Below are 25,018 nucleotides of genomic sequence, written 5' to 3'. Positions count from 1 at the left end.
TCGAGAAACTCAGAGAGAGTGAAACAAACCTTTTGAATCTAATGGATGATCCATAGAAGCTGAAGAAGTCATCTTCATGGAGAATTGCATCCGAGAAGATTGATTTTGGAGTTAGGATCCACCAAAGGTTGGAGGCAGTTGCAGGAGCTACCAGAGCTCATTCTCAGTGATCCAATAGTCAATTTTAACTCTAAAGGACATTCTGAATCCATGAAGGGATTTTCAAAAGCATCTAAAGACTTATAAGGGCCAAGAAGCTACAGGGAAGTTTTAGAACAAAAAATGATCAAATGATCAGTTTGTGGATTGGTGTTTGATGTGTGCTGAAAACAGAAGAAGGAGTTCTAGAGATAGTATGTAGAATTCTGAGGGAGTTAGTGCCATCCAGAAGCTCAAGTCAGCTCAGTGTACTAATTGAAGGAATCAAGTCCAAGGAAGCCTAGATCTGTCTACCGAGTAAGGAAAGCTAGGGATAAGATGGTATTCTAAGCCCATTAGTTTAGTTGTAAACCTTTGGAGTTGAGTGTGGAACTTGTAAAAGAAAATTTTACCATAATCCCAAAGATCCTCGTCAAATTGACAAGAGCTCAAGGAGACGTATCCCATGATATCAGGGTGAACTCCTAGATTATATTGTTGTTATGTGTGTTTGTCTATTTGCTGCATTTACTATTATGTGTTTAATATCATCATAAGAAAATAAGCACTTAACCAGTATAAACAAATTCATACACCTAAATCAAGTCCTTAATTCCGCATTTGTCAATCTAAGCTAGATCATATTTTTATTAAGCTTTGGAGTGGGAGGTTCTTGTAAGTATGAAAAGATGTCAAACCCCCATTTCATATCAGGTGGTATCAGAGCTAGCGGCTTAATTGACAGAGCATAGTTGCTTGATTGACATAGCAATAGATTGCTTGTTTGACTTGAAAGGTGTTAAATAGTACAAGGGATTTTACTGTTTGAGTGTTTGTAAACTGATTATTGTTTGAGTTTGCAAAAGTGAAGGGGAAGCTACTGATAGCTAAGTCCATGATAGGACAAGAAGGAAGAAGGCTTGAAGGCATTCTCCTTACCCCAAGGACCTCAAGGTAATCCTTGAAGCACGAGAGGTTTGGTTGCTAAAGGTTGCTTGAATAAGCTCTTTGTGAATTTTGTTGAAGTTCTTTTGTTCATTGTTATAATGACAACTTTTACAAATGAGTTCTCAAAATCTTCCTCCTTCACAAGATTATTTGATGGAGACTTGAAGCAAGACATTTTCATCATGATGGATATGGTGAGAGAAATGTATGAGGATGGAAGGAAGAGCATCAAACTTGAAGAGCAGTTAAATTCCATGAAGGAAGAAAAGCAGTTGCTTTCTGACATATTGCAGGAAGTGGAAAGCCAACTTCATATTGCAAATATGAACTTGGAAATAATGCATGAGTTGGGGACACATCTTCTTATTTCTAGAGAAGCCTTAGTCAAGTATCAGCTTGCAGAAGAGGTAAACAATTCTAGTTTTTCTTCAATTTCCTCTAAGAATGATTATGTTGGTTCTTTTGAAAAACATACAAGAGGCATAGGGTCCAAGTTGATGTCACAAATGGGCTATGAAGGAAAAGGATTGGGAAAACATGCACAGGGCATTGTTGAGCCAATAATGGTTGAGGAAAGGCCTAAGTATTTGGGTCTTGGCTATGGACAAGCTGATGGAGAAAGTTCCAAAGCAGCCATGAAGGCAAATGAAACAGTTCCTAGAAGGAGTTTCATGTCAAGTCTTCTACCTCAAGAGTGTAAAGATTGTATTCTTGGGAAATGCAATAGTTTGAAACACACTTTGCAGGAAGAAGGTGTTCATAAGGAGGCACTTGAACGAGAGAGTTGTAAAAGCTTTGAAAGCATTTAAGAAATTTACGGTGTTCCAAAGGGAGCCATTTCTTCATTCGATTCACCTCCTCATGAAGGTAAACAAGGTGAAAAAGAAAGGTATAAATCTGATTTTAATCATATTCATTTTGCTTATATAAAGCATGTTAAATTTCCACATAAGAATGGGAAAAGAATTGCATGTTCCTTTTGTGGTTTAGATAACTATAGTGTTTCTAGATGTTGGAAGAGAATGGCCACATACAGGAAACTACTGAAGAAAAGGAAGAAAGAGGCCAAAGGTCCATTGGAAAATGTAAATCATGCTGTCAAAAAGATGCACATGCGTTGCACTTACTGCCATAAGCAAGGACATTGCTGAAAGGTGTTGGAATCTGAATCCAACAATGCTTCCACAAAATATGAAGAAGGTGGAAAGATAGATTGGCAAGAATGGAAAGGAGGTTTCCATAATCGATGTGCTACAAGATGATTCACAGGTTGATGTCAATGTGCAGATAAAAGAAGCACCTTTGAAATGGATTGGTAAGAGATGGTTAGAGTTCGTATCCAATTAAGGTTGCATGTTTCTTTCGATTTGATGCATTTCTTTGCTAATGAGATGCAAGCTGTAGGGTTTTACCAAAGGGTGAATGGAAAGGTTGAGTATGTAGACTAACTTTGTTGTAGGAAAAGGTATATTCATTTCAGTTTTGAAAGTACAGTGTGCTTAAGAGAAATTTGAAGGATGGAGTACATGCATGAGCATGATATGCATGAACACAAGGATGTTGATAATTTCCTGGTATTTTGAACATGTATGTGTAGTTAACTTGAAGGGTTGATTGCTTCATTTTTAAACATGCATGTAATGTAATATTGACTTGGGAAAAGTTTATTTGGTCTCCAAGATTGTAAAAGGAAAACCAGTTTTAACAGGAGCACAGTTCTTAACAGGAGAACAAGCACATCTAGGAAGGAAAGTGTTTACAGTTCTGGTTCAGAGGCACTTGCTATGCAGGGCTAGTGTATGGAGGCTGAAAGAAGAGGTTGATGTACTATCATCTACTGTTCAAATCAGTATATCAGTATTTTTGGGTCCAAAAGATTCTCAATGGGAAGGAGTGATTAGAAACTGATCCAGGACTTTAACCAGGGTAAAGACCAAAGGTCAAGAACAAAGTTAAGAAAAAGGTTAAGAGGTTAAAAGGTTAAATATTTGCCTTATGTGCTAAAAACCTTTGTTAAAGTGTAAAACATTTGTTAAAGCGCTAAACCTTTATAGAGCACCTTTTCACTTAAATCTGAATAAAGAACGTGGGCAGTATCGGCCAAGCGGCAAATGGTATATCGTGCGGGTGAAAGGCTGGAAGCGATAATCGACCAAGAGCACACAATTCCATTCAGCATGTAACACATAACAGAGAAAAACTGCTCTTATTGCGTGCCATCAGTTAGATATCGTTCATGCAGGAAATCTGCCCAAAATCGGGCAATGTCTATTGGATTGAGCAGGGTCACATCAATGACAGAGATTGTCTGGGCAAGTTGGCGAGTAGATGACACAAAAGCCGTTGGATGATGGGATAGATCAATGGTTCAAGATGAACCTGACCACAAAATCTCTATGGCTGAATGTCCCTAACGGCCGGGGTTATATCGCACATATGTGCACCAAACAGTTGCGGTATTGTAAACAACTACCTCTGATGGTCAGCCTGGCGGAGTGGTTGAATTTTAGCAGATTTTGCTAAGTTTAGTCAGAGTCAGGTGCAATTGCTAATTTTGTGTTGAGATACCAAATAAAAGAAAATCACAGAGTAGTTTTACGGGAGATTCCAGAGAGTTTTCCAAAGAGACAGAGGAAGAGCCCGAGAGACAGAGGCAAAGCTCGAGAGTTCGAGAAACTCAGAGAGAGTGGAACAAACCTTTTGAAGCTAATGGGATGATCCATAGAAGCTGAAGAAGTCATATTCATGGAGAATTCCATACAAGAAGATTGATTCTATAGTTCATAGCCACCAGAGGTTGGAGGCAATTGCACGACATAATAGAGCTCATTCTTAGTGATCCAATAGTCAATTCCGACTGTAAAGGTCCTTCTCAATCCATTGAAGGGATTTTTAGAAGCATATGAAGACTTCTAAGGGCCAAGAAGCTACATGGAAGTTTCAGAACAATAAAGGATCAAATGATCAGTTTGTGGATTGGTGTCTGATGTGTGATGAAGACAGAAGAAGGAGTTCCAAAGACAATATGTAGAATTCTGAGGGAGTTAGTGCCATCCAGAAACTCAAGTCAGCTCAGTGTACTAATTTAAGGAATCAAGTCCAAGGAAGCTCAGATTTGTCTGCAGAGTAAGGACAGTCAGGGATAAGATGGTATTCTATGCACATTGGTTCAGTTGTAAACCTTTGGAGTTGAGTGTGGAACTTGTAAAAGAGTGTTTTACCATAATCCAAAAGAGCCTAGTCAAATTGAAAAAATCTCAAGGAGACGTAGCCCATGATATCAAGGTGAACTCCTAGATTATATTGATGTTATGTGTGTTTGTCTATTTTCTGCATTTACTATTATGTGTTTAATATCAACATAGGCAAATAAGCACTTAACCAATATAAACAAATACATAAACCTAAATCAAGTCCTTAATTCCACATTTGTCAACCTAAGCTAGATCATATTTTTATCAAGATTTGGAGTGGGAGGTTCTTGTAAGTATGAAAAGATGTAAAAGCCCCATTTCAGATCAAGAGTAGAAAATAAATTCACTCCATATCATCACACAACTAGGCCTGAGATTGAACTATACAAAAATGTGTTAGAATGGAAGGGAAACACCCTTCAAGAAGTTGAAGAACATGCAATCTCTACTTCAAATATGCAAACTCCACTTGCACAAGACAAGACAGCCAAACGAGGAAGGGAATAACAGTCATCCCCTACAAAAGAAGCATCAAGTAAAGGCTTCAAAATTTTACACAGGAAGAAGAGGCCTAAGATCTCTTTGAAGGCCAGTGCAGCTAATGAGTAACAGAAAACAACATTTGGTGGACTTGGAGAGACATCTCTTTTCACATAGTCTAGTGGATAGTCTACTCAGTCTCCCACTCATTCCACCACATCTCATGAACAACAGGTGATTCAGACTAGTGAAGGCAGTCAGAAGGATAAAGAAGATGATATTTTTCATGTTTTCAGTGAAATTAAGAAGAAGAATGAGGAGTTAAAATTGAACACTTATACTCAATTCTGAAAACATTCTTCTAGTTATCAAGCCAGACTTCTTTCATTCTTTGACTCTGAAAAGGGTAAAATGCAGATGACTTTCTTACAAGCTCAAATTCCATAACCTAGAACTGTTGCACATTACCAGAAGCAAACTTCCTTTGAATTCAATGTTAAAGATGTACATCCAATTGACCAAATTGAGATGCACAAACAGACTAGCCAAATGATTGCTTCCACTTTAACTAACACTACCATGAGTCTATCAAAGATGTAGGCTACCTTGACTAATACACAGTCACAACTCAAGCTTGAGAAAGTTTCCTCATTGGCAAAAGACACCAAGATCAAAGCTTTGGAAGATCTGGTGATGAATATGGGATATGATCCCTCTAATATAAAGGTTGTAGAAGAAATTGTCAAGAAGACAAATACTAAGATTTCAACATTAAAAAAGCAACTCAAATTGCCAGCTTCAGAGGAACCAATGACTAAAGAAATTGAAGAAACTGAGGGTTAGAAATCTAACATGATGAAGCTCATCATAGAACAAAATCTATAAATAAAACAGATGGAGGAATAATTGGAAAAACTTTTCAAAGAGAGAGGAAGCCGTGAAAAAGGCAAATATTCCAATGGATGTAGTTCCTCTTACAACACTCTCTATAACTACAGTTTCTGCCTCAGGCACAACAGAAAATACATGTACAGTAGAAGGAGCTGAACAACTTGCTGAAGTTGTTCAGAACCTGTCTATTCAGATAGAGGAAATAAAAAAATAGCAGGATTAGCTAAAGACACTACAACATATGAAAGCAGTAGAAGACAACTCACATACAGCTGAGTTGCAGAGGGAAAGAGGTCAAATTGAGGTATTGCAGAAAGAAGTAAAAGAATATTGCCTTGGAAATACACTGGATTTAGTAAAGGATATTATATGGGAAGAGATCATTGAATCAATCAAAGATGTCTGGCCTTATATCAGAATATTTTTTGATCAAAAAGACTTGTTGGAAAATTCTCAAGAAGCTATTGAAACTATCTCAAATGAACTTGAGGACAAGCTAGAAATAGCCACTAATATAATCAAGTTTTTAAATTCTAAAGATAGATATGAGCTTCAAGAATTGGGTATTGATGACAAGATAGAAGCTATACTGGAAATGAAGAAAATTACTACAAATAAAAATCTTATTCTTCAGTTGAAGGAAAAGTGCAGCAGTATTAATGTCATAGTTCAACATTTTTTCAGCAAGCTGGAACCCTTGACCAGCAAGGGTTTTCCCTCCATATTTATGATAAATGATAAGTTAACGCCTATTGAAGACTATGTCCACAAGATTACAGAGGTCAAGACCAGTGTAACTACAGTTTCAAATATAAAGGGTACAACAACACCAAGGCTTGTGTTGAATGCCCTCCGAGATACCTTTTTCATTCTTAATGAAATAAAACACATATTTTTAGTAAAACCTACTTTTACTAAATACACATAAATGGATGAGGTTTATAGAAGGGTAACTAAGTTATCTATTTGTTGCAGTATCAAAATTTTGCTGCTGAAACATGGGGCATAACCACTTGGTCCGGACCTTAAGACAACTCCTTCTCCGTTTAAAGTGGTGGCTCCGACTAGGGATAATGGGACCAGTTTCCCAGTGTGAGTTTTAAGATGACAACGGGTGGTTTATGAGTGCTTTGCAATAGAATAATGACAATATAAGTGACCTATTCTACCATGTAATTTCTCTAACTAACTTATTCTAATATAAACCCGGGTGTTCTTGTGTGATATGTGATCTACAAGGATATCTATTTAGCATGTGATAATAAATATTGATGTTGGGCATGGAATTCCCCCAAGACATGTTTTGGGGCTCAAAGCCCAAGTTTTGACCCAATATTGTTGTAAGACTCCGCAAATTGTGGGCGCAGAGCACAAAATGTATGATAGAGTCATAGGGTTGTCCACCCTAGTCTTGTAATGTAATGTTGGCCTACCCATGGTTCGCGGACCATGGTTGTTCACCTTAGTATTGTAATGTAATATCGGCCTACCCATGGTCCAAGGACCATGGGATTGTATACATAAAGCGAGACTCTAAGTATAAAAGATAACTAACTAAGTAATAGACAATGAAGTAGAAGAAAAGAGCAAAAGTCTAAGTGTGTCTTGGGTCATAGAGTAGGAGAAGTCTCTGCAGCTGAGTGCGCAAAGGCCTAGTAGTCCGCAGCTGAGTACACAAACCCCTACAACTGAGTGTGTAGGGTGGAGTCGAGTTTGTAACCAAGAAAGAAAATAATAAAGAGAAGTGTTATCTTAATTTTGTGTATTTATCCTTGGGTTATTACATGTTTGATATAAATTGCAAATATAATGTTTATTTACTACACGCACCTATACGAATGATTTATATTGCTACATATAACTCAAAGCATGCAAGTAAGATAACTTAACCAACTAATAACAGAATACTAGTAAAGGCTTGGGTAATAACAACGTTCAACCCCCAAGTAGGGTTGCGCAAAGGCAACATCTCAGGCTGTGAGGTATGGGTAAGTGCGCGTAGCGACATGTGCGCAGGGTCAAACTGCGGACCACTTGAACTCATCAGAAATCTCGAGGGTGCAGAAACCTAGTTCTATCACCCTCCCATACTACTTCGGGTGAGACCTTAGTCTATGCTCCACAGACTATTGCCGAAAGGGCTAGTAGTACCAGGATTTGTTTGCTAAATCACCTCTGAACCTGGGTTAGACCCCAACAAGTCAACAAATTGATCCGTTTCCAAGACCAGGATCTACATAAGAGACGACTGATGTCGTGTCACTGGAATTCAACAAGAAAGAAATTGAAGAGTGGCTGGACAGAAAGTTTCACGAGTTCGTGGCGCAAGAAAACAAGAATCCATGAGTATTGAAGGAATAGTGGTTAGAGCGCTACTTATATACAGAATTCCACAAAATTTTATTTGCATCCTTCCCCTCTGATTTGTACGAGTGGATCATGAAGCTAGTAGACAATCAAGGAAGGTGTAGGCTTAAAAAACCTATTGTGTGGACTCTAGAGTTGGTGCGTAGACTAGAAGCATTGGAAGATAAGATCGCGCACACTGTGGACCATTGGCTCGATCTAATTATAGGAGGGTTTATCACTGAGTTTGCAGTAGATACTTTAGTTAGCTACAGCGAGGCAGAACGACGCTTCCTTAAAGGACTGCGAGGTAAGTACGTCAAATATTTGAACACTTGGATTAAAATGCTACTGTGTGAAAAGAGGGTTATGCGAATAAATTGATGCCTAGGGCTACACGAAGTGGGAGGATCTATAGAAATGAAGGTAGGGAAGAGATAAAAACTAGCCCCTCGATTTCACCTCGGCGAGAAAGCGAGGAAGAGCTCACAAAAGTTTCACCAAGAAGTGCGATCAGTCTGATAAGGCAACGAATTCTGTGCATACTACCCCCACCTACACCCCCACCAGTTTGACCATCTTCACCCCCATCTTTTCCCACACCACCTCCACCACCACCACAGTTCAATATGGTGAGCGCAATAAAGTTTCCAGTGTTCAAAGGAGTAGGGAATGAAGATCCAGACCAATTTTGGTTCGTGGTAAAGGATGTGTTGGAAGCGCAAGGAGCCATGGATCAAAAAATAAAGAAGGAAATGCTGGTAAGTGCGTTACAGGATTACACATTAATGTGGTACATTAAGCATTCCAATGACAATCCAAACGCAGCGATCATGGATATCCAAGCCGCACTAAACAGGGAATTTAGCAGGCCAAAATCAGAGACACAATTGATTATTGGGTTTAAGGAAATCGCGACACTTCTAGGCGAGACCTCGTGGGAGCTGGATTAGATACTGAAGGGTATGAGTCATGAAGCCAACATGACTTTGACAGATGGGCAACACCGTGCATGGTTTGTAGCATCACTAACACCGCATCTAAGGACCGCGTTGTCACAGTAGAAGCTATCCACTCATGCCGAAGCTTTGGAGATCACAATCAGAATGCATGAGACCTCGATACAATATCCTAACCTGGGAGTGCAACAGATCCACGTGCAGTTGAAAAATCGTTGTCTGGAGATGTAGAGTTTGAAGCAAGACAGGACAACTCACCCAGAAGCGCACGAGGAGGTATGGTGCATAAAGTGCAAAGGCTAGGGACATGACAAGGATGATTGTCCAGTCTTCGCGAACTACCTAATGGGAGGAGGATCAATGCCATTGAGACCAGAAGCACAAGTAGGACCGAGCGCGACACCTATATTATGGTGTGTGATTTGTCAGAAAGGAGGGAATCATGCTACATATAGCTACCAGCTATTACAGAAGTATATGCAAATGTCCCAACAGTTGTTCTATAACTTCTGCAAATCAGTAGGCCATGATGAGCGCACCTGTAGAAGTTATGAACTGATGATGGATCGGACTCCTACCTATAGAGTTTAGATTGAAACACGAGTCCTCAATCAAAATACAGGGATGGCCTGCACTAGATTTCAGGGGCGCGGACGAGGTCGAGGTGGAGTGGGACCAAGAAGGGGTCATGGCCAGCTGATTTGTTACAATTGCAAAGGGCCAGGGCACTATGCCCTCGATTGTATAAATTTGACAAGAACATCATGCTTATATTGTACCCAGTTTGATCATGAGACAGAGGAGTGCACGACACTGATAGTGAGGTTGCACGATAAAGGAACACTCCAGCCTCCACCAACTCAGAACCTGCAAATGATGAGGTCTGAGCCGCACGAAGAGGACCTGAATGTAAACATCATGCTCCGAAGTGGCATTATGATAGGAGACGACAAAGGTAAGTAGCCAGAAGAGAGTGCTTGGGTTTGGAATGCTCCAACAAAGGAACAAGAGTTCAATTTGGAGCGCGCGAAGGAGACATTCATGGAAGCTAAGAAGAGCTTCATGGAGGCCTCCACTTCAGGTAGTAAAGAAAAACTAGAACTAGAGATGGACCCATCAATGCTCACTACCTTTCTGGAGACATGCATGAAGATGTTGTGCAACAACAAGGCTGTGAAGGGACAACAAGAACTCATCACTAGGTGCACTGGGTTAGAAGAACCGTGCATAGACTAGAAGCTTAGGAAGCACACAACGTGAACAGGAAGGGAGATGATATTGACTGTGCAAATCGGGGAATATGAAATGGATCAAGTGATTCTGGATCTAGGATCAGACACGAACGTCCTACCAAAGAAGACATGGGAGCGCATGGGCAAGCCCACATTGTAATGGTCTCCTATTCAATTGCTAATGGTGAACTAGCAAAAGTTCCTACCGATGGGAAGATTGCAGGGAATAACGGTATATATCGAAGGTGCGAGTGCACTTGTAGATTTCGAAGTGATAGATATTGTTGATAACATCAATCCCTATCCTGCGCTACTAGGAATAGATTGGGCCACTGATATGAATGGAGTGATAAATCTAAAGAAGCGCAAGATGATTTTTGAGAAAAATTCAGTACGCGTAGTGGTACCTTTAGACCCTATAGAAGGATCGTGCTACACAAAGCCAATGCGCGACAATGAGAGCGACGGTGATCTAGACTGTATCTACAAGATAACTGCGTGGGAATAGGACTAGGTGAATCCAACAGTGGATAGAAAGATTTCATGGGAGCATGAAAGCTCCTGCACCTCAGATTTAGATGAGGAAATAGAACGATGGTAGAACCGATTACATGAGGTAACCACACTCAATTGCAACATGATGGTAAGATCACTGCACTGTGTGACAAAAGAGGTAAGAGATCTACCTATGTATGATGGGTTGACAATGGTGGATGATTTTCTAAAAAAATTGAAAGGGAGGTGCCGAAACAACAGCGTGTTGATGCTCTGAGATGGGCACTATGCGATACACCTACAATATGGTGGGGTAAGCATTAAAAAAGTCTTGAGGACTAGCGCGAATGTAGAAGGATGATACTCATATGATTTGGAAAGCCTTAGATGAGGATGAAATCCAGGTATGATGGACGAAACAGCCTGCACACCCGCCTCTCTAGATGGATACAGTTGTATGGTACACAACGTGCACGAACGCACACCGTCCTCAAGATAGGAAATGGGACCAACAAGCATGAGCGGGCAAGAAGATGATGTGAAAAATGAAGTAGGATAATACCAAGCACGCTACATATTATCCGCATGGAAGCCTTTGAAAAAGTATGCGAAGAACTTGACACGATCCACCATGTGAGACACACTGACTGGGGTCTGCATGTACTAGCAGTTCTATGGGCTTATAGGACCATGTGCAAAACCCTAGCCACACAGACACTTCCGACACTGGAGTATGAAGCAGACGTTGTAATCCTTATGGAACATGCAAAACCTAGTCTATGCATGACAACACCCATAGATACAACGGTTCGTGAAGCTTGGAAACAAGTAATCACACAGTTGCAAGAGACAGAACACATGAGACTTGAGGAAGAAATCCAATAGCGAAACCTTAGACTTCGCGAACTTGAAAAAGAAAGGGTACGGTTGAGAGAGAAAAGCGCTTTGATGGACACGGAGGTCAAGAAGCTGGAAGATGAGATAAAGGAAGAGTTTCTCGCCAAGAAAACTAGGATGATAAGGCAAGGTGCATACAATTAGACTGACAAGTTTGAGAACTATCGCCATGAATTGGTTAGTCTAGTGCCTTGGCTTGGACCGCATATCATTAAGCGTAGTGACTAAGGTAGCACATTGCAAATGAGGAAGTGCGCAATCATAGAAGGTAGGGATTCTCCAAGAATCGTGATAGAGGACAGGATGGTGCTCCACACAGGTGGTGCGACGACCTGACTAGCCAAGGGAAGGATAGTCTTAGCACTCCAGGTAGTTGGAAGGGAGCGCAGGACTATAAAATATTCTACCTGGGAGCTGCGCAATGTTGGAGATGCGCGCAGAAGCAGAGAGTCACAAGGTCCGCCACCACACACAGGGGACTACGCTATAGCGTGGATTGGCTAGAAAGTGACTGTTGAAGTCACTGTTCATTATGGGATGATCGACTTGAGGCCAAATGGAGCGGGTGACATACATTTAAGATGTGATTTATGGGCAAGATTTGGAAAAATCTGCCACCAAGAAAGCATTAATGACCTAGAATTGGGGGGAACGGTCGAATTCGAATTCAAAAGGTGCTAAAAAATGCAAAGGGTTTCCCAGCAAACAACACTTGGTCATTTTAGAATTGAGTGATTAAAAAGAGCCTTGAGCATTGTGAGATGAGCATTGATTGAGCCCCTAAATTCGCAAGTAACAGATTACAGCCTAGATACGATGACAGCAACAAATGATGGTCTAGGAATAGAAGAGGTAACTGTCGGCGAGGCCACGCAGACCCCAATTGTGGAAGATGTTCCCGAAGGTGCCGAGGTTGTGGCAGAGATCCCCAAATCACCGCATATGCCAAGACCCAAGAAGGATAAACAAGAAATGGCTCCAGTACGTGTGTCCCCAAGTAACCCGCTACACAGAAAACTATCAATGGAAGAAAAGGGGAAAGCTATCACGATAGAAACAAATGAGGAAGAAGAATATTTTCAAGCCCTTATCATCACAGAGGAAGGGGACGAAGGCATGGAGGAGGATATTCAACCTACATGCTCTACGATGAAACTGCCTACATATGTCCCCCCACGAAAAGGGAAGGCCAAAGTGCCCAAGGACCTGGATGAAACCAAGAGTTCACTCCAAACCCCGCTCCTCCTAGATAGCATTATGTTTGAAGGCATGCACCTAGGCTATGTGCAAACCATGAAGTTTGAAGATTGGGACCTCGCTAACTACGAGAAGTTCCCTCACCTGGAGACCAGGAATCTCATGAAGCAAAACAACGCGGGGATGGTGAGAACATTAGTGTCATGGAAATGGTTGTGCGGAGTGGAAAAGGCCAGGCTACTAAACCTGCTATGGGTGCCACATTTCCACTGTGCCCGATAGTCATTTTCATCATCAGGCAACTACTATGCCTGGTGCATGATGGGTATATATGGCTAGAGGAACCTATCCCCATCACGACAGACCTAATCCATCACATTTCCCGGCTACCATATAAATGAAAGGACCCCTGGACCATATCGGAAGGGAAGGCTAGTGATTTGGCCCTCGTGGAGGCCATGAAGATGAAGTGCAAGCTGGAGAAGAAGAAGAGGGGCTACGCCATCTCCAGCATCAAGGACAAAGCAGTATGCGTAGCAACCCAAATCCTGGATGGAAAAGCTATGTGGAAGTGTCGTGCCGACGAAGTATCGGTGTTGGTGGTCGGACTGGCCGAGCAGTGCACATAGGAGCTCCAGTTTAACTGGTCCGAAATCCTCTGCACAAAATTCTTGAAGAATTGTTGTGAAGCCCAGGAGTAGGGTAAAACCTTCCATTATGCATGGTTGTTACTATCCATAGTGATCATAGCTAGGTAACTACCGGAGGACAGTCAATTCCCCAGCATTGACAAAGAATTACTGGAGGCCGCAAAGTATGCTTCGCTTTGGGCAATGAAGGACGTGAAAAAGATACGTGACAACAAGATATTCTGGGTGTTCATGGAGATGAACATCTGGATGTGAATCAATCAGAAGGCATGCTTCTCACCCATGGTGTATAACAATCTACAGAGTTTTGCAGACTTTAAGGCTGATATGCACAACATCTTTATCAGGGCGCACAAGGATTCGACAAAACAGTGGATGAAGCTACCTTTTGTAGCCACTGACGATGCCATTTTCACTGTCTTGGAGGCGTGTCCCCTGGAATGGCACACCCCAGGTCTTGTAGAACTCGAGAGGGTGGTAGCGCAGAAGAAGAAGGATGATGGCAAGCTACACGTCACACAATTGGCTGAGAAAAGACGAAAGGAAACAGTAGCAGCTGAAGAACGGGTCGCACGGGAAGTTGCACAGAAAGCCTCTGAGTAGAAAAAGGCCACATAAGTAGTAGTACCAGCATAAGAGGTAGAGGAAGCAACTGAGAAGGTGGATGAGGGCCAAGAAACACCCTCGCAAGGGCAGGAGGCAAAGGAAGTAGAAACAAGCAGATGGGAGCGCGGACCCCTAGACCACACCTACATAGTTGAAGTGCCCACACATGGCAGAACATACAGGGTCAAGGAAGAAGGTCAAGGCCTCAAAATTGGCCATTGACCCGATCACCCTAACTGAGTGTGATCTGCATGACATCGATGAAATGGTGTGCGATGTCACAAAGATTTCATGCAGGAGCACCAAACTGTGTTGGGGGTCCTCAGGGCCCAGTTGCAGGAGTTATAGGTGCGCCCCCCTCAGCTGAGGACCCTTTCAACCCACCTCACAGTAGGATCCTCGATAGCAGAGTAGATGCTACACACATGGATGGAAAACACAATAGTGTTGTTGGAAGGGGCCCTAGTAGTAGTGAATGAGGCCGATAGATTTTCGATGAGCATGATGAAAGGCCTTAGCCTTAATCTGGTTGCCCTTCTACGTCAGACACTATATCTACTTCAGGATGGGATAATGGTAGAGCTGGGTGCTAGGGAGAGCCACATGATCCAAGTCCTCAGCGAGAAAAAGATAAACATGGAACAACTTAGCTTGTAGTGCGATGAATTGGTGTCACAAAATAAACATTTGGTACAGGTGGTAGATGACGCTTTCCGACACATCCTGGAGCTAGCCATCCCAACAGACGTACTAGTAGAGGTACAGATCCATAGGTTAGCTACAGGAGTTCGTGAGGCCAAGGAAGAAACGACCAACGTTCAGTTGTAGATGAATCTTCAAATCGTCGAGCTACAGTTAAAGGCGCAGCCATCCACTCCCCCTAATGTCAGAGAACAACATGCTAGTGCTATCACAACAGGACTGGAGGAAATCGGAGGTGCAATGTGAGAATGTACCAGCATGTTGGAATAAGCACTTGAGCTCTTCACAACTCTGCAAGAGGACCCCAACATCCAGTGCTTGGAGACAGAAGTGCAAGAACTCCAGCAACAAATGACAATTTCCGAGGAACTACACAGACAGTGGTCCTCACCCAGAGGCTTGTGAGCATGCAACAAGCTAAAGAACTAAAGGAACAGGTGGATGTGGAGTGCCATAAGGAGGCAATTCTCAAAGCACGCGTCTAGCCGTGGATCAACAAAGCTTTCACTATCACAATGAACATTAAGGGAAAACTCGCGCACATACAAGGGATGCACACATTAATGTGGAGAAGCTCCCCAGAATCAAAGGTCTCGAAACGACGGATGTAGCAAATTCAGCAAGCAGCAGCTCACTGTGTTGTTGACCTCAGCACGGTTCGAGAACAGTTGGAGGGACTCCACACCAAGATCATTGAGCTGACAAAGTGACTCAAGGACAAGTCACGATGTTTTTGTTGGGGGCCTGTTGGGCATGGAATCCCCCCAAGCATGTTTTGGGGCTCAAAACCCAAGTTTTGACCCAATATTGTTGTAAACGCTCCACGAATTGTGGGAGTGGAGCGTGAAATGTATGATAGAGTCATAGGGTTGTCCACCCTAGTCTTGTAATGTAATGTTTCCCTACCCATGGTCCGCAGACCATGGGATTGTATAAATAAAGCGAGGCTCTAAGTATAAAAGATAACTAACTAAGTAATAGACATCGAAGTAGAAGAAAAGAGCAAGAGTCTAAGTGTGTCTTGGGTCATAGAGTATGAGAAGGCTCTGCAGCTGAGTGTGCAGATCCCTGTATCTGAGTGCGCAGGGTGGAGTCGAGTTTGTAACCGAGGAAGAAAATAATAAAGAGAAGTGTTATCTTAATTTTGTGTATCTATTCTTGGGTTATTACATGTTTAATATAAATTGCAAATATACAATTTATTTACTGCACGCACCAGTATGAATGATTTATATTGCTACGTATAACTTCAATCATGCAAGTAAGCTAAGTTAACCAAATAATAGTGGAATACTAGTAAAGGCTTGGGTAATAACAACGTTCAGCCCCCGAGTAGGGTTGCGCAAAGGCAACATCTCAGGCTATGAGGTACGAGTAAGTGCGCGTAGCGACATGTGCGCAGGGTCAAACTGCGGACCACTTGAACTCATCAGAAATCTCCAGGGTGCAGAAACCTAGTTCTATCACCCTCCCATACTACTTCGAGTGAGACCTTAGTCTGTGATTCACAGACTATTGCCGAAAGGGCTAGTAGTACCGGGATTTTTTTGGCTAAATCACCTCTGAACTTGGTCAGGCCCCAACAAGCCAACAATTGAACACAACTAAACAAAGATGATAACGTAAAAGATAATTCCTTTGACTAAATAGTTAGTCAAAGGAATTTATAACATATATGAAAATCACAACTTTAGCTAGGCATCATACAAAAGTGAAACTAACTCTTAAAAAAATAATAAATCTCACATATAATCCATGAAAGTAAAGTTTTTCCATTAATTAAATGTAAATAGAATCAATCATACATGATAATAGTACCATATGTGTGAAGTCCTACTCATTTGATAAATGACATAGACCAACTTCTTTCTTCAAATCAAATTGTCTCCCAAGAATACAAAAGTGCATCGACAAAGGAAAGTAGTCTGATATCTAAAAGAAATGATCATGTTCCATCATTTCACCAAAGCATTCAAAAACTTACAATAGTTCATTCTTTTAAAATGTTTTTGATAAAATTCTAGACCCTTATCTAAATGCATGAGAAGGGTATAAATACTGCTCTAATTAAATGTGTAAAAATAGATTATACAAATTTAAGGAGATTTCAAACAAACTTCCTCCTAAATAGGTAACTAACTCCAAAAATAAACAGAGGCTAAATCAACAAAACTAAGAGGATGACTTGTTGTCTGGCATCTTGTCCTTTAAATCGCAAATATCGGTCATTGGTTGAATTTGAGGAGGTGGCCCAAAATGAGTCCTGAGCTGTCCTGTGAAGATCACATCGGTGAGCAGTGGCAACATCCTTTGAGTCGTGTGGAGGGAATAGTTGAGGGTCATAATCTGGCTATGTGGCTTAACCAGGAACTGCCAATATGACTCGCAGTTGGTCGTAGTCAGTTTCGTGATTGCCTCTCTCTGTCTTCCCACCTTTTCTTGCTAGTCTTTATACAGAGCAGTTAAATTAGGAATTTCTTTCGTATTTCCTTCCTATATGAGATTGGTGGTGAACAGGATGTGGTTCAATGCTTTGATGATGTTCTTTGATACTCCAACTACCCTTGTGACTGCTAGCTTAGCCTTTTTTTATTCTGGCATCCCAATATGTAAAGAGAATGTCTTTATGAGTTTATTCAATTTTAGGTAGATTGGCCTTCTTTCCATCTTCTGTTTCCTGTCACTCAATGACCTTAGAGATTCTGGCATTTAAATCATTAAACTCCATTCTCTGGTTGATTGCCTTGTCTGTCAGCTAGTCGTTAGTAGTCAGATAGGGAGTAATATGTGACATCTTTTGGTAGAAATACTCTTGTTGTCTCACTAGAATGCAATTTAATTCCATGTCCATAGTGGCCGATGTGTATGCTCCCATGAACTGTGATAGTATAGTCAAGTTCTCGGCCAAATTGAAAGGGATATCCTTTTAGACAACGTCCATGGGCTCATTTCCTGGTGGGAATTCAAGTGCATCTACCCTTCTCCTTTTTCTCTGCTGTGGGCAGAGTAGGGATAATTTCAGTACGCTAGGACGTTTTTGCTTCTTCCTCCATAGGTGTAGATTGTTCATTGAAATACTTAGGCTTTGTAACTTTATGAACATGCAGAGGAGTTTTGAACTCCTCTGTTTCTTGGGAATTTGAGGCTTTGGGAGTGCCTTGCAATTTCTGATTAAATTGATCCCACTCCTACTCCAAACTATCACCTTTGGTCTCTGAACTGATTTCTGTAGTCGGGGTGCTCATCACTTGCTTCTTATCTGACTTCCTGCTAGACTCAGCTGTGTTGTCAGTGTCTTGGGGCTTCCATGTGTCTGGTGTCTTCTCAGTATTTACCTGAGAGTCTATTTGAGAGCTAGGACCTCCACTATCAACACTGATGATTGAAGTAGACTTATCCTAAGGTTTTAATAGATGCATTGGGATCACTCAGAGCCTCTCATGTCTAAATTCCTGAAATCTCTGAAAATCTTCAGGTTTCAGATTCGCTTTTGCCCATTCAAACACTTGTTCGAAGGATATGGCTGGTTGTAACAAATCCTCAAAATGATTATCTTCATGATTGTATGGCTTGATTTTAACCCTAGTAGTGACATTGTATGCCACTTTGTTTGGATCAAATTGCCTCTTAGGCAATGTATGAAGCCTGGGGGCTTCCATATGTGCTGATTCTGTAGTGGCATGAACAAAATTGGCTAAAGAAAAAGAACCACATTTGATAGGGAAAATGGGCCATAATGACTTCTTGTTGTCTTTGAGAACTTTAGTCAAGCCCTTTCCCACAGTCTAGTAGGAAATATCTCTTGCTAATTATCAGAAACATATAAAGGAAGGATGTGTGGATTAGTTTTGCTACCAAAAACCCTGATATAGGTGAACCACTCTTCAATAAAATATTTGCTAATAGTAAGCAAGTCTGCTGCAGCTTCTTGGGAAAACCTAGGGGCTTTCTTATTGAAAATCATTTGATGTATGAAAACACAACAACATGGAATATCTTATAGAAGAGAGGTATGTAGTGTGACTCCCATATTTTTTTATGAATAAGATGGATTGGGTAAGGATCTTTTAAGGTCCATTTCCAACCTATGGGTGGAAATATTGTGCAAAAAAAGATAGTAGCCATAATGTAGGCACTAAAATAGAAGGGAGGGAGGTTATCTGAAAAGGGGGCTTTCTTCTATCGATATTCAGTAATGGTGGTGGCTAGGTTTTCAGATAGGATGGAATGCCAATTCATGATATGGGAATTAACACAAGCATCAATCAAAGGAATCCATTCTATTGAAAACTTAGTATTATTAGGTAGTCCATACAATCTACATAACATGGTTGTTGCATAGTTGTAGGGGTTTTCCAAAGAGGCTATAGCATATATACCTGATTTGTCATACTTGAATTTTTTGTCCAACACCTTCCAACCGTGAATTAGCTTGAAGGGGTCTGGATTCTTCTTTGCGAAGTTAGCCACAAATGTGCTATCGTAGATATCCTAGGGATCAGGTATGTGGTACATCTTATTCATATCCTTTGCTCTGAACAACGCTATAAGCTCCATCTTTGAATTCTTGAACTGCCTATCTTGAAAAATAAGTTTTTCAATCACACACATGATCATGTCTATATAGGGGAGGATTTTAGCCCTTGCTCCTATCCTATGAAGGAATGAATATGAAGCATCTCTACATTGAAGTTCTGAATGCCTTTTTGAGTCAAGTGTTTCTCTTGTAACAGGGATATTAGGATGCTCATCCTCCAGCCTATTGTAAATTACTTCCCAAGCTGTTGCACCTCCAGAAACATCACAAACTGTATCAGCGAAGATAGGAGCCATCTCTATAAACTCATCTTCAACAATGGTCTGTTTACTTTGTTTCTGCATCACCTTTCTTAGGGACATGTCTTTTGTCGCTTTCCTAAGATAGAAAAGATATATCAGTGTAGATGATATCTAGTAATTAAGATTGAAAGCTTTTGTGAAATGACTTTGGATCATGAGAAAGGTTTTAATGAGATACTCAAATATAACTACCCATAACCAGGAAAATGATTATCCTTCCTCGGGCCGCTAAATATTTAATAACATGTCAATTCATTTGTTTTAGCATTTAAAATGTAATTATTCCAAACGTTTTACCGGACTTAATCGCACATCGTGGTCTTAAAATGGATACAGTATAGCGTTACCGAATGTATTAAGTGAAATTTGATTGCGGAGATCGCAATATCGCATTTCACAAATCGTTTGTGGATGTTCTAATGGCTTGGTCAAGTTTCTCATGAACTATGTGAAGTGTGAAATGCAATTGCGAAATGAAAAGGTGATGTTATCGTAGCATAAGACCTAATCACATATCACAATTTTGTAAAGATTTTTTAACATGGTCATGTGGAAAAGTGTGATTTGCGATTTGCGATATGGATTTGATCCTTAGTTAGTTTTGCAAGGTTTTGCTAGGAATTTTCTTAGAGTTAGGGTTTTATTATCCTAAGCCTAAAAATTTAAAAGGGTCCCCATTTACAATTCTAAGCCTAGCTATTGTTTGTTATAAATGGGGGGGGGGGGGTTTTTTGTAGTGAAACACTATCCCAAACAAAAAATGTTGGGAATGGTTAACTAATTTACATGATTGAAAGATAGATCAACAACATTCAGAATTTTTGAGAATAGTCATCAGTAGGTCAACAAAATTCAGAGTTTTGAGGAACGGTCACCAGTAGGTCAACAACATTTAGAGTTTTAAGGAATAGTGATCAACAATTCAATAGCAAAATAGTGACAGATTAACTATCATTTCATTTTTCCTGATTTTGTATTAAGCTATTTTTGTAAATTTGATTAAGATATTTTCTTAACACTCAACTTGTATAAATAAATCTCTTCTACGAGTTATCAAAGGTGGTACCTTTCATAAGCAATTTTGTAAAAGAATTGATGTACAAGCTGTTTCTAGATCACTGATAATAAAGCAAAGGATTCTGAATTTGGTCTCATACAGTTTCGTTTTCTTCGGTAAGTTTTTCAAGTGTTTCATTCATTTTGTTTATTCTTCACGTGTTTAAATTTTACAGAGATATTAGGCGAGAATAATTGTGTTACAATTATTCTTAAAATTCCTTCTTGAAGTTATTATCATAAAGAGAATGAGATATTGGACTGTCTGTCTGAAAGGCTCCCTATAAATCATAAAATTGTCAGCATCTTATGTAATCTTAAGCATAGTTTGTTTAACTTTTGAACATTGGACAAAGGTTTTCCACTTATGATAATTTATCTTTCTGTTTGAAATCTAAATTAATCATATCTCCTTACAATTCTTTCTACACACTTTATAAATTCAAATCACTGTGTGAAGTTAAAAAGCAGCCCTTTGATTATCTATTAGTACTATCTAAAAGAGTTAATACATCATTCTTACAGTTTGTCTATGTATTGGTCCTCCATAAAAAACCAAAACCAAAACCCCCAAAACAAATATCTTAGATGCTTTGGCATGATTAATTGAACATTATCATCTCAGAGGAACAACAGGAGTCATCAAGGATGACGAATCAGTAAAGGACTCCAAGGATGCAAGAAGGAAGTCCCAAGCAGTGGCAAGCAAGGGTAAAGATGAGGAAGCAACTGATATTGAGACCCTCACTCACCTTGTCAAGAGCTTGACCACTAAATTGTTTGAACTCAAACAACATAAAACAAACACTTTTTCAAATAGTCATCCACACAGGCAAAGACAGGCAGGCAACTCATCGAACAGCAACCGGTTCACTTCAAAAACTACGTAGAAGCTAGTGTTCTAGGTCGAACAGTGTGCGGATCCTAAGTTCTATTATTTCTATGAAGAACATCACCCCAGAACTCTTGTTCAGATTGGAAGCGAGTCACAAATTATTTCTATAGTCATACACTCGATGTGGGAAGCAATATGCAAGAGCTACCGAAAGACAATAAAAATGATGAAGAGGTTGCACCTGATGAACCATCAAGCTCTGGGCATGTGGTGAACGTGTATCAGTGCTCACAAACGATTTTGAAGACAAAAACTTAGAAGCAGCCCCTGAAGCAAACTGACCATTACAATCTTAGGAGTAAAGGGGATCCCCCTACACTTGGGATATGTAAGAAAATATTAGGTTGTTGACTAGGAAGGTCGATCCACCAGCTGCCCCAAAGTAGAAAACACAAAGCAAGTCTAGGAAGATAGTGATGGATAAGAGTACATCCATGAGAAGCAAGTTGCAAAACACTCCGTCGTAGAACACGAACATCTGTTCCACCCCTGACGCCTCAGTGAATCTACCACCTCTCAACTATAACTTTGTTGATGACATGAAGAAAACTTGAGCGAAAATTAGTTTTTTCGAGCTGGCTAAGATCCAAAGTTAGTGAGATATCTTGCTGCGTGCATTGGGGTAGATAGTAGCAGACAACACAGCCTCTACCAGCCAGGGAGCAAGCACACCTCCCGGATCACTTTCCCTGTGCTCAATACACTCTTGATGGAAGAAGCAAACTCACGTTTCCCTCCATTCCTACTTTCATTTCAATTTTTTAACTATAATGTTCACAATTGCTTGGTTGATTTTGGTGCTGTAGCTAATGTCACGCCACTCTCCATTGCTAAGAATATCAATGCGCAATGGAGCAATACATCCATGCGCATCATCCAACTTGATCAAACATAAGTGCCAGCCATTGTTGAACTGTGAGACATGTTCATCTGACTATCCCATGACAATCGAGTCCACCAATGCATCAACATAGTGGTTTTGGATATACCAGAAGCATATGGTATATTACTCAGCAGAGATTGGTCCAGCAAGCTAGATAGATATTTCACTATAGATTGGTCTAACATGTGGCTTCCATATAAGGGAAAGTGCAACCAAATCTGTGTATAATCCAAAGGTACATGAAACATAATGTCACTTCCCTCGATGGCAAAAATGAACCATTGGCCTTCACAGAACTCATGTTTGACAACTACCTCCTTGAGACAACATTGGGTTGTTATCCTACACGGCCAACTCCAACCCCACCAGATGCGTAGTTGGGACTCCTTCCTTGCCCAACTGATGGTAATGAAACTTGTACATCATATTGTACCAATAGTAGCAGTAATAGCAGCAATAGTAGTAGCAGTAGTACTAGCACATCAAGTGGTCCATGTACAGATGAGTTGTGTACCATGTACTTTGACGGATCAAAGACATAGGACAACTCAGGATCCGGGTGTGTCCTAATCAAACCTTGCAATAGGAAGCATCTGGATTCAATTTTCTTGGAGTTTGAGTGCATGAACAACTTAGCAGAATATGAAGCACTCATGTTGGGATTGCAGAAAGCCATCAACCTCAACGTGGTCATACTCAAAGTGGTAGGTGATTTAGAGATAGTGGTACAACAGGTATGTAACACCATTCACTTTTTATTACCGCATCTCAAAAGTTACCAACAATAGGTATGGCAACTAATATCAAACTTCCAAGCATTTAATATCATTGTTGTACCACGTACGCGTAATGTAGATGCCATTACACTAGAAAATGAAGTTTCGAGAATGTCACCAATTAGGGATAGATTTACTATTGAATTTTTTTACAAACCATCTATCCTGGACAACATAACTAACTTGTGTGTGTTTAACGACGATCAGCAGTTACTGAATTTCATGGCCAACATTGATGTTTTCAAAGATACAATGATAGACAATGATGATAACGAGCACTCTCTGCAAGCAGAAGCTAGTAACAAGAAAGGTGACATTATCACAAATGGTGTGGAAACATTGGAAAAACTATATGACTTGTAAGAATGTTTTCACGGGCCTAGGAACAACAAGACCCACAGTTCCACCATGAGGCATGAAATGATAAACCTGGAGATAGAACAAGATCCAAAGTTTGTCAATTTCGGTAGGTGTTGTACACAAAAAGACCAGCATGCCTTTGTCCTCTTGTTCAAACAGTACCAAGATGTGTTCATGTGGATGTATGATGATTTGAAAAATTATGACATGCGAATCATCCAACATATCATCCCAATCAAAAAGGGGTCAAGCCATATCAACAGAAGTTGAGGAAAGTACATCCATCACTTGAACCCCTCATACAAAAAGAGCTTACCAAGTTGTTGGATGCATGGATCATATACAAAGTTTGCCATTCCACATGGATCTCCAACCTTTTTCCTGTACATAAGAAGTCTGGGGTATTCCTCTTGTGTGTCGATTTCTGGAACGTAAACCGCACCTTAGACAAAGAAAACTACCTCGTGCCATCTATGGACCACATTTTAAAAACAATATATGGAGCACACATGTTTTCTCTTCTTAACGGTTTCTCAAGATATAACTAGAATCTGGTAGCATAACCTAATAGACTCAAGACTACTTTTCGTACCAAGTGGGGTACGTTCAGTTATAGATGAATGTCGTTGAGGCTTGTAAATGCAGGTGCAACATTTCAGCATGCCATGGACATCACCTTTCATGGAATCATTAGAAAGAGCATGGTGGTATACCTCAATGATGTGACTATGTTCTCAAGAAGATGAGAAGACCACATATGCCATCTAAAGAAAAACTTTGAGTGATGCCGGAGATACGGGATTTCCTTGAATCCCAAAAAGAGCGTATTCGCAGTGTGGTAGGGGAATCTCCTCAGACACATTGTTTCCAAAAGTGGGATCAAGGTGGATCCAGACTAGATCCAAACCATCACACAGATTCCTTACCCAGTTAACAAGAAAGCCATGCAGTCCTTCCTGGGCAAGATAAACTTCCTTCGGAAGTTCATCTTGGATTATGCATAGATAGTCAAGCCCATGCAGGACATGATCAAGAAAGATGTAGTTTATAGCTGGGTAAGAAGGAAAAGTATGCATTCGCCCGAATCAAGCAAGCCATTGCATAAGTGCCCGCACTCTACAGCCCAAATTTCAAGAAAGTTTTCCTGATATACACCTTTGCTTATGATAATTCACTAGTTGCAGTACTCACTGAGAAGGACAAATCTAATGATGAACGTCCCATCTCCTTCATGAGTGGAAAAAATGCAGGGACCATAGCTCAACTACCCCACCATCAATAAGAAAGATTACACAGTTTACGTGGTGGTGAAACACTTCAGGCCCTAGTTGCTGAAGAACCACTGCATAGTCTTCATCCCTCACCCAACAGTCTGCACATTTCTTGTACAACAATAACTGGGTGAATGACGTGGAAACTAGATGACATGCTTGCAAGAGTATGATCTTGAAATCAAGCCAATTCACACGATCAA

The sequence above is a fragment of the Pinus tabuliformis genome, chromosome 7 (genome assembly GCF_031772625.1).
Source record: "Pinus tabuliformis cultivar Carrire ecotype Pingquan chromosome 7, CPIR1, whole genome shotgun sequence".
NCBI lineage: Eukaryota > Viridiplantae > Streptophyta > Pinopsida > Pinales > Pinaceae > Pinus > Pinus tabuliformis.
This window is presented reverse-complemented; position numbering follows the sequence as displayed.